The sequence below is a fragment of the Lissotriton vulgaris genome, chromosome 2_2 (genome assembly GCF_964263255.1).
Source record: "Lissotriton vulgaris chromosome 2_2, aLisVul1.2, whole genome shotgun sequence".
Taxonomy (NCBI): domain Eukaryota; kingdom Metazoa; phylum Chordata; class Amphibia; order Caudata; family Salamandridae; genus Lissotriton; species Lissotriton vulgaris.
Window position 1 is genome coordinate 24,316,334 of NC_141688.1, and position 10,226 is coordinate 24,326,559.

The window sequence follows — 10,226 nt, forward strand, 5'->3', positions numbered from 1 at the left end:
CTGTGGCCGGGCGGTGGTAGCGCTCGGCGGGGCTCTCTCTCCACATGGGAGCCCCGCCTCCTCAGTGCGCCCGCTTCGCCCCGCGGGTCTTCACCCGGTCCCCCATCTCAGGACCGGGACTTTAAGGGAAACAGTATCCAGGGCTCCTTCCTGGTCACGGGAGCCCCGGGGCCGCAATGCTCACGCCACTTCCTGCTGCCGGCTCCTCTTCCTGGTTGCACGTCAGGTCCCGGGCCAGCAGCCAATCAGAGTGCGGCCCGGGAATGACGTCACAGAGGTGTCCCGCAGTACCGCCCCCGGCCTGCCTGACTCCCTGGTCGCAGGAGAATTCTACTGCTGAACTGGGTGTTATAACGCAGTCTCCACATGTAACTGTCTGCAAAGGTAATGCAACACTTTTCAGTTCTCAATTACTTTATTCAGGTTATTTTTTTATTTTAACTAACTTTGGCCAAAGCTCTTGTCAGTGTAGGCGCCCACGCCTGCTGACTTTCACCTTCTGAATAGTTAAGGTTCCGCCCGACGCCTCTCACGGGTTCCCCGGAGATGAGTTACGGCAGGCCGCCGCCTGACGTAGAAGGCATGACGTCTTTGAAGGTGGACAATCTTACCTACAGGACGTCGCCCGAAACACTTCGAAGAGTTTTCGAGAAGTATGGACGAGTAGGCGATGTCTATATCCCCCGCGACCGATACACGAAGGAGAGCCGCGGTTTTGCCTTCGTAAGATTCCATGACAAACGTGATGCCGAGGATGCGATGGACGCCATGGACGGAGCCGTACTGGATGGGCGCGAACTTCGGGTGCAGATGGCTCGTTATGGAAGGCCACCAGACTCACACCATAGCCGCAGGGGACCACCACCCCGAAGATATGGAGGCAGTGGAGGAAGTTATGGACGCCGGAGTCGCAGTCCCAGGAGGCGTCGTCGGTCGAGGTCCCGCAGTCGGAGTCGCTCCAGATCCCGCAGCAGGAGCCGCTACAGCCGATCCAAGTCAAGATCCCGCACACGATCAAGGTCTCGTTCCACATCGAAGTCCCGCTCCGTCCGAAGATGCACGTAGGCCACTGGTATGAATCTCAGCATAGCCGATTCAACCATTCCCCCTTGTGAGGTTGATAAAAGTAGTATCATTCAGTTGAATAGTAATCACAGTGTAATTGTGAGAGAAAAGTATACTTGCACTCTGTAAGAATGATCAGGTCATCAAAATGTTAAGTAGCGTTCTATTTCCTGAGGAGGGTATTGGGGAGGTTTGTGTTGCTGAAGAGTTTCTACTTTTGCGATTGTTGGTTTGCGTTTGTCCCCTTCTGTGAGTGCAGAGTGACAGAGAGTGCAGAGTGCGTGCAGAGTGACAGTAAGTGCAGAGTGCGTGCAGAGTGACAGTGAGTGCAGAGTGCGTGCAGAGTGACAGTGAGTGCAGAGTGAGTGCAGAGTGAGTGCAGAGGGACAGTGAGTGCAGAGTGACAGTGAGTGCGGAGTGACAGTGAGTGCAGAGTGACAGTGAGTACGGAGTGACAGTGAGTGCGGAGTGACAGTGAGTGCGGAGTGACAGTGAGTGCAGAGTGACTGAGTGCAGAGTGAATGCAGAGTGACAGTGAGTGCAGAGTGAGTGCAGAGTGAGTGCAGAGTGACAGTGAGTGCGGAGTGACAGTGAGTGCAGAGTGACAGTGAGTGCAGAGTGACAGTGAGTGCAGAGTGACAGTGAGTGCAGAGTGACAGTGAGTGCAGAGTGCGTGCAGAAACAGTGAGTGCAGAGTGCGTGCAGAGTGACAGTGAGTGCAGAGTGCGTGCAGAGTGACAGTGAGTGCAGGGTGAGTGCAGAGTGCAGAGTGAGTGCAGAGTGACAGTGAGTGCAGAGTGAGTGCAGTGACAGTGAGTGCAGAGTGACAGTGAGTGCAGAGTGACAGTGAGTGCAGAGTGACAGTGAGTGCAGAGTGCGTGCAGAGTGACAGTGCGTGCAGAGTGACAGTAAGTGCAGAGTGACAGTAAGTGCAGAGTGTGTGCAGAGTGACAGTGAGTGCAGAGTGCGTGCAGAGTGACAGTGAGTGCAGAGTGAGTGCAGAGTGAGTGCAGAGTGACAGTGAGTGCGGAGTGACAGTGAGTGCAGAGTGACAGTGAGTGCAGAGTGACAGTGAGTGCAGAGTGACAGTGAGTGCAGAGTGACAGTGAGTGCAGAGTGCGTGCAGAAACAGTGAGTGCAGAGTGCGTGCAGAGTGACAGTGAGTGCAGGGTGAGTGCAGAGTGACAGTGAGTGCAGAGTGACAGTGAGTGCAGAGTGAGTGCAGTGACAGTGAGTGCAGAGTGACAGTGAGTGCAGAGTGCGTGCAGAGTGACAGTGCGTGCAGAGTGACAGTGAGTGCAGAGTGACAGTGAGTGCAGAGTGCGTGCAGAGTGACAGTGAGTGCAGAGTGACAGTGAGTGCAGAGTGACAGTGAGTGCAGAGTGAGTGCAGAGTGACAGTGAGTGCAGAGTGACTGCAGAGTGACAGTGAGTGCAGAGTGACAGTGAGTGCAGAGTGACAGTGAGTGCAGAGTGACAGTGAGTGCAGAGTGCGTGCAGAGTGACAGTGAGTGCAGAGTGACAGTGAGTGCAGAGTGACAGTGCGTGCAGAGTGACAGTGAGTACAGTCACTCAGCACCACCACATTATCACTCAGAACCACCACAGCATCACTCAGAACCACCACAGCACCACTCAGCACCACCACAGCATCACTCAGCCTCACTCAGCACCACCACAGCACCACCACAGCACCACCACAGCACCACCACAGCACCACCATAGCACCACTCAGCACCACCACAGCATCACTCAGCATCACCACAGCCCCATTCAGCAACACCACAGCCCCATTCAGCACCACCACAGCATCACTCAGCACCACCACAGCACAAATATGTTCTCTCAATGTTTCAAGCTTTATTACAAATGTCACAAAAAGATGTTAATATTTCACTTCTGTTCTTGGATTTCGTTACAATAAAATACACTGAACATAATCTTCACAAAAGTTATTTACAAAAGTTTAAGCTATTGCCATTATAAATTACAATCACTTTTATTAAGTATTAAAAAAATTAAAAGCCATTGTTATTTGTAATATCAATACATCTAAGTCACGTAAATACAAATGTTGCATTACAAATGCTATAGGTGTCACATTTGCGAAAGTTATAACTATTGGCATTGTAAATGACAAAGCTATTAATTTAGCTATTTTCAAAACCAACACATAAATGAACATTTGGTGAATTACCATTAAAATATTTGACTTTTTTACTAAGATATTATTGTACTCTTTTATGCAAACAAAATTTAGATACTGCATAAATAACTTTAATAAAACATATTTTATATGTAGCTTTTTATGTAAAAAAATAACTATAGCACAAAGCAAAAAACAATTGCCATTTACAATGCTAATAGCTCAAACTTAAATAATGCGAGACTTATTGCATTGCAAATGCTTGTTTTAGTGGCTAGCTTTCTCAAATGTCTTGTTCGCCACCACTTGACTTTAGATTGTACACTGCATAATACTTAAACCTGAAATTTAATACTGTAACAAGCAACACCCATTCTTTTATCTAAATTCAATTTGTAGGTTGTCAATCATCCAACATTTTATTCTGTAAATATCGTATTTTAAAAAATTGTATTATAAATGGTTATTTGATTGTATTTATTCATGTACATATATATGTTTATTTTTTCCTTTTGTATGCTTTTATGATTTGCAACCAAAATCGAAATAAAGCAATATTGAATTGAATTGACTCACTGCTTCAAAGCCCAGGGGTGGGGTCCCCTTTTCCTGGGCCTCTAAGCACTATAGAAAGCTGCAAGGTGCAGGTGTGGGGGCCCCTTTCTCTGGGCCTTGTAGCCAGTACTCCTTTATTTGTTCTCCAGTGAAATGAATCCAAAAAATAAAAACTGTTGCTGGAAAGGTCATCTTTTTTCTGACATTTTTCACTTCCAACCTGCAGCATTGGGATGGAGAGAAATAAAAGGTTCAAAATGTAAAAATAACTAAAGCAAGACAGAGTGGGTCGAAAAGGTGTCAGATTGATTTTATTCACACCCAAAACACATTAGTGCCACTTTACCGAGTTTGCCAGTGAAGCACTACTTTTGTTTTCTTGTCTTTCTCTGAACAGCATTGTATTCCCCGGGTTTGGAAGTGCACCATTCCTGGATGTACTGCAATACCTGCTTGATGGGCGGATTGGAAAACAAAATGCATGCCAAGGCTCTGTATTCATGAATGTGGTCTTCTTGAACTATATTGCTTACGTTTTGTAAGGATATAAGCAATGGACATTGAAACTGACCCCTGTAGTCATGGCCTTAACTTTTCATGCAAAAGCACTCATTGATTTCTGAATAATAATTGCAAAAGGGTTAAGGTAATCATGTTGTTCCTGCTTACATTTCACATGCTTTGATTTAATCTTACATTCTTTATGAGTGTTTGCTTTTTCCAGGATGTTGTCACTTTTTTTTAGGCAGCATTTTGCTCTTGTCTAGTGCCTAATTTGAATTTGGTCGCCTCCAGGTGTTTATAGCGGGGCGCAATTGGATTTGTAGTTGAAGGCAGTGCGAGTTTCTCCCAGTGGGGCAGTATGGTGTTCAGTGAGGGAGAGGATGTGGCACTATGGTCAGAGCTGCCAAATCTGGAACTGGGGAACCAGGTTCAGCCTTCATGACCAGTCCACCAAACAACTCTCCTAAGAGAGCACATTTAGTAGGCCCCGAAAGACCTTAGAAGAATGGTGTCTGAGCACCAGCAGGTGGACCATAGCGGTGGCAAGTGTGGGTTAAACTTGAAGGCCTGTCCATTACAACCCTTATTGAAGCTCAACTTGAATCTTTTGGGCAGGCCTTCGAAGCAGCACACCCTAGTGACTCTGTCATCGAGGTCATAGGACCCTTAAGCAAGAAGGCTCTAGGGCGGTTCGACCTATGAGATCGCACTGAGTGCTTACTTCGGGTGGGGGCGTCATGTTTGCATTGTAAATTGATACTTGTATAGCGCACTACTCACCCACAAGGGTCTCAAGGCGCTTGTACGAATACCGCTGTGGAACCCATCCTGGCTTTCCCTGTGAGGCGTCCTCTCCTGGGCACCCCCAAGGTGGAGGCCAGGCATCCTTAGCGTTGTGGGGGCTGTTGTGGAGATTAAGCAAGCTATTGCCCAGAGTTGCAGAGTGGGACTCCATGATTGGAATAGGCACCAAGGCGAGAATTATCAGGTCCGTGGAATTTTGAGCCCAAGTCCCGCCGAGGCGGGGAATTGAACCCTGGTCCCGGGCTAGACCTCTGCATCAGGGTCTGTCGCTCTAATCATTGAGCCACACTACTCCACTCTCTTTGCGAGTATATTATGTTTCTAAAATCACTTGTTGCCTTCTTCCTGGCCTCCAACTATTTTGTTCACAATAAAAATGTCATCAATACTCCGATGATTAATGTTCTTCCTAGAGAGAGATGGAGTTTTGTCAGGTGGAAGTTTTGACAAGGTAACGTAGAGGGTTAATGTGCCTGCTGCAAAGAACGTGTACCATGCAGATCACTAAATCCACATAATTGAAATAGGCCAATGGGTTACTGCTTTTGTCAGAGAGATGCTATTGTTACTTGCAGTTTATAAGTCAAAATCCTAACATTGAACAATGAGCTATTAACTGTCATCTAAGTGCTGCCTGCATGCAAACTGCAAGGTATAAATTACAGCGGTATGGTTTTTCCCCCAGTCTTTGATTATCCCAATGTTGCAAAAAGGGTTAATTTGGACAGAAATCAATTCTAGTTATTAAATAGAACCCTGAACCATGGTAATACATTCTGAATTCAGAGTTTGTGTTTTTCCAGATCAATCACTAATACACCATACTGCCTCCTAGAATGATTGTAATGTGACTCCTAGTCCTTTGTCTTATGTAACATTACCTATAGTGCTTTACACATGTAGGATTGATTGTCTCCATGTAATGTGTGATATAAAGTTCTCTGACACCCTACACTGGTATCAGTGGTGCTGTAAATCAAATTAAATGCATCTGAGAGAGAATGTGGTTATGGAGACTTGAGTGGCACTGTTAAAGGGTGGTAGTGAGGGAATCCGTGCCAGAGCGAGTCATTGGGGGGCACCAACATTGTCGCACAGGGCTCCACCAGAGCTAAAGACGGCCACTTCTACTTCCTACAGTTCTACCACCAAATCAAAAACGTTGATTTGAAAACCTCTTGAATCAGAAGTTTACCTTCAAGTGAATGTATGATTTAGCAGTGTTCTTGGTTGTTTCAAGTCTTTTTTTATTTGTGTACAATCTTTATTTGTTTGCAATGGTGTCTTGTAATCTTGTACTATGTGTTGTGTTTTTTCACTTAACATAATTCTGGCGAGTAAAGAGCCCACACACAAAAAAGATTGTCCTACATCTCTTAGCATGTGGATACTGGTGAGAGGATTTATGTTAACAAATTACGAAGTATTACTGTCATCCTAAGGTAGCACAATAATGGCGCAGTAAGATAAGGGAGCCTTTTCAAATTTGCAATTATTTCCATGGTGTAAGAGATTTTCTCTTGTGTAATTTTATATCCCGCCCCTCATTACCTCAACAGGATCTCCCCCTTTTATGAAGCAGAACTGGAAATTGAATCTTGCACTCATCTGGAAACAATCAGTTAACGAGTAGTAAATAATATACATTTTTGTGAGAACTGCACCTAGCTTTTCCATTCAATGTGACAAATGTAATCCATTTAATACAGTTTTAAAATATATGGACTTATTTTATATGTATATTTATCTTTTTGTCCATGATACTGATATCCACGTTAGGTCTCTTTGGCAATTATAAATGTGTATTCCCGTCCAGTTAACACATCCAAGGAATCGCCTACCCTAGAGGATCTTGCGTCCTTCTTGGATTCATTGCCCAGTGACTATAAAATCGTCCTGGGCGGAGATTTCAATTGCCACTTCGAACCCCTGGAAGGCTTAAAGGAGGGTGCCCTCACCACTGAAGATGACTTCTGGGGTGTTCCACCATGTTCATCCCCTCATCCCAATCCTGGTCCCCACTTGTTGTGCAAATTATGTCCTTAACCCTAAACTATGCATTGAGGGCTTGCAACGGCCGTACCCCGTCAGACTGCCCCTCATCGTGTACTTTCAATAGGAAGGGTCACGAATCCAGGTTGGATTACATTCTCGTCGACATCGGCTCATGGTCCAGGGTTCAGGATTTTAGGGTATCTCCCCGAACTGATAGCGACCATAACGCTCTCTTGTTAGATCTGAAACATCCAGCACCTCCTGCTGACTCGCCATCTACCAACTATAAGGATGACCCGGGAAATTTGGCCCTAATTTCCAATAGGGTAAAATGGGCGAAAATAGTCAGTACTGAGGAAAACATAAGGAAAATCTCTGATATTGCAATCCTGAAGTTTGCAGAACTAGACGATTTAATTAATCAGCCTGGTTCCACGGACTTTAATTCCAAACTGGGATAGATACATGCAAATCTAGTGGGTTCCCTAGCAGAGGTCTTCCATCCTGTGGCAGCCCCACGGCACAAAAAGACACATACTTCACTCTGGTATAATTCCTCCTGTCGCAATTGCCAATTTTAAGTCAGGGTCAGATACGGGTACGATCGCCAAACTTAGACGGGTTTATAGAGATGCCATTGCGTTAGCAAAAAGGGAGTGGGATTGGAACCACTGGCATGATCTCTCCCTTGCATTAGAAACCAGAGACTCTAAAAGATTCTGGTCTCTGGTGAATAATGGCACTGGAGAGGTCAAAGCTGCCGTGGAGCCAAATATTGCACCATCTGTTTGGGAGGCCCACTTTGTCAAACTCTACCAGGACACCGTATTGCCTGCCGCTGAAGTGGCTCGCGATGATATAATCACTCCTGCAGTTGGGTTGGAATTCACTCTTGGTGAGGTAGTGGGTGCAGTAGAGAGATTGGCAATGGGGAAGGCCCCGGGTTTGGATAGGTTGCCCGGTGATCTCTTCAGACAATATCCTGAAGTTTGGGGCCCCTACCTCCTCATGCTATTTAATGCCATCTTGGGAGGAATGGAAATCCCCTGTACTTGGCTGGGAGCAGAGATAGTGCCAATTTATAAAAAAGGGCTCTCCTCTCCTCCCAGCCAACTACAGGCCGATTAGCCTCATAAATGTTCCCCAAAAACTCTTCTCTCGTCTCCTTTTGGACCAGCTCCTGGATTGGATGGAGGCAAATGAGATTCTTAGTCCTCTGCAGGCTGGCTTCAGAAAAAATACGTCCACCATGGACCAGATCTTCCGCCTCATCCTCCTGTACTGGAAAACGGTGAGGATTGAGGGCGGGAGACTATACATGGTGTTCGTAGATCTGAGGTCAGCCTTTGACTTGGTCCCACGAAAAAAACTATGGGAGGTCCTTCAGGTGCTGGGCGTACCAACCGAGCTGCTGCATGCCATAATCAGGCTGCACGATGGCAACTATGCGCAGGTCAGGTGTGGGAGGGATGGAGCGCTCTCCGCAAGGTTTCCTGTTCTCAGGGGGGTTAGGCAGGGTTGCGTCCTGGCGCCGACCCTGTTCTGCCTCTTCGTGAACAGTGTTATATCCCACCTTTATTTATTTATTTATTTAATTTATATGGCGCGTTATAACCACCGGGGTCTCTAAGCTTGATGAAGTAAAAGACAATGACGCCCCTTCTCTGGCAGGCAGGAAGGTGCCAGCTATCATGTTTGCTGACGACACCCTCCTGCTTTCCAAAAGCCCAATGGGGATCCAGAGGATTTTGGATGGATTTGGTCTTTTCTGTAGACAACATGATCTAGAGATCAATACAGAAAAGACCAAATTCATGATTTTTAATCCCTCACCAAAGAGCAGACCAAATCCCACTCTGGGTACGGCCAGCTTAGAAAGGGTCACAACTTTTCAGTATCTGGGGGTGACTCTGCACGAGAATTTATCCTGGGAACCCCAGATAGTGAAATCTCGGCTAAAGTTGACCCAATTATCTGGTGCAATCCTGAAGGTTGCAAATACTTCAACCTACAAACCCATAAGTCCGGCACTAGACCTGTACAAAACGCAAGCCAAGGCGGCTGCAATGTACGGCAGTGAGCTTTGGGGGTACAGAGCAGGTCGGGATCTCGCAAGAGTAGAAAACATCTTTCTCAGACGCCTACTGGCTCTTCCCCATGGCACACCCCTGATTCCCTTGAGACTGGACGTGGGTTTACCCTCTATCGCTGCTGAGCTGGAGTCTAAACCAGTATGATTCTGGCACAGGCTCTAGTCCACCAGTGAGCTTGAACATTACAGGAGTGATCTCACCCATGTATTGGCCCTGAATCAACGAGATAGAATTCCCTGGCTGGCCTTTGTTAAGAAGGAACTGTACCGTTTAAATCTGTCTGAACTCTGGGAAGCGCCAGAAGCAGGCTGCCAAAGGTTATTCCGGAAACGACTTGTCCAAATATACAAGCAAAAAAGCCTCGATTTACTTATGATATCGACCGATAACGGCACCCTAACTGAACGTTTCCTGCAATCCAAAAATTCCTATGAGTTTGAGGATTTTATGGACATTATTTTCCCAATCCTTGCTAGGAAGCTGTTTATACAGTGGAGGTTTGGCACTTTACCGATCAAAACTTTTACCTCCAAATGGCTTCAGAGGGATGATAAATCCTGTCCAGGCTGTAATTCCCACGATGAGGAAGAAACCCATCTTTTTTCTTCTGTCCTGCATATTATATACCTAGGAAGTACTGGTTGGTCCCTTTTTGCAGGAATTTGGGTTTCAGGAGCTACATAGATGCCTACAGAGTTTTAAAAACCAGTACTCTATCTCATGTAGTTTTTGCTGTGGCGAAATTTATTATGGCTATGTGGCTCATCAGGAAAAAACTGTTAATTGCACAAAACCCCCAAGTGTGAACTTGTCGTTATATTCATGGACTGTGCTTTTTATCAATTTATGTCTATTTTATTCCTGATTATGAAAGACTTTTTCCCTCATCGTCCTTGGAATGACGCGTTATTCTTTTTTTTAATGTAAATGTGTTTTTATAAATGTAACTCTCTTTTTTTTAAATGTTGTCAGTTTGTATATAACATGTATCTTTTATTGTCTTATAGACCGAAATAAAGAATTTTTGGATTGGATTGGATTGGATGCCAAATAAGATCAATTGTG

General features: G+C 45.7%; 1 pseudogene; it reads left to right on the plus strand.

Moving 5' to 3' along the window:
• Window positions 1-441: 441 nt before the first annotated feature.
• LOC147728958 (serine/arginine-rich splicing factor 2 pseudogene) lies at window positions 442-1,065 on the plus strand (annotated as a pseudogene).
• The last annotated feature ends 9,161 nt before the right edge of the window (window positions 1,066-10,226 follow it).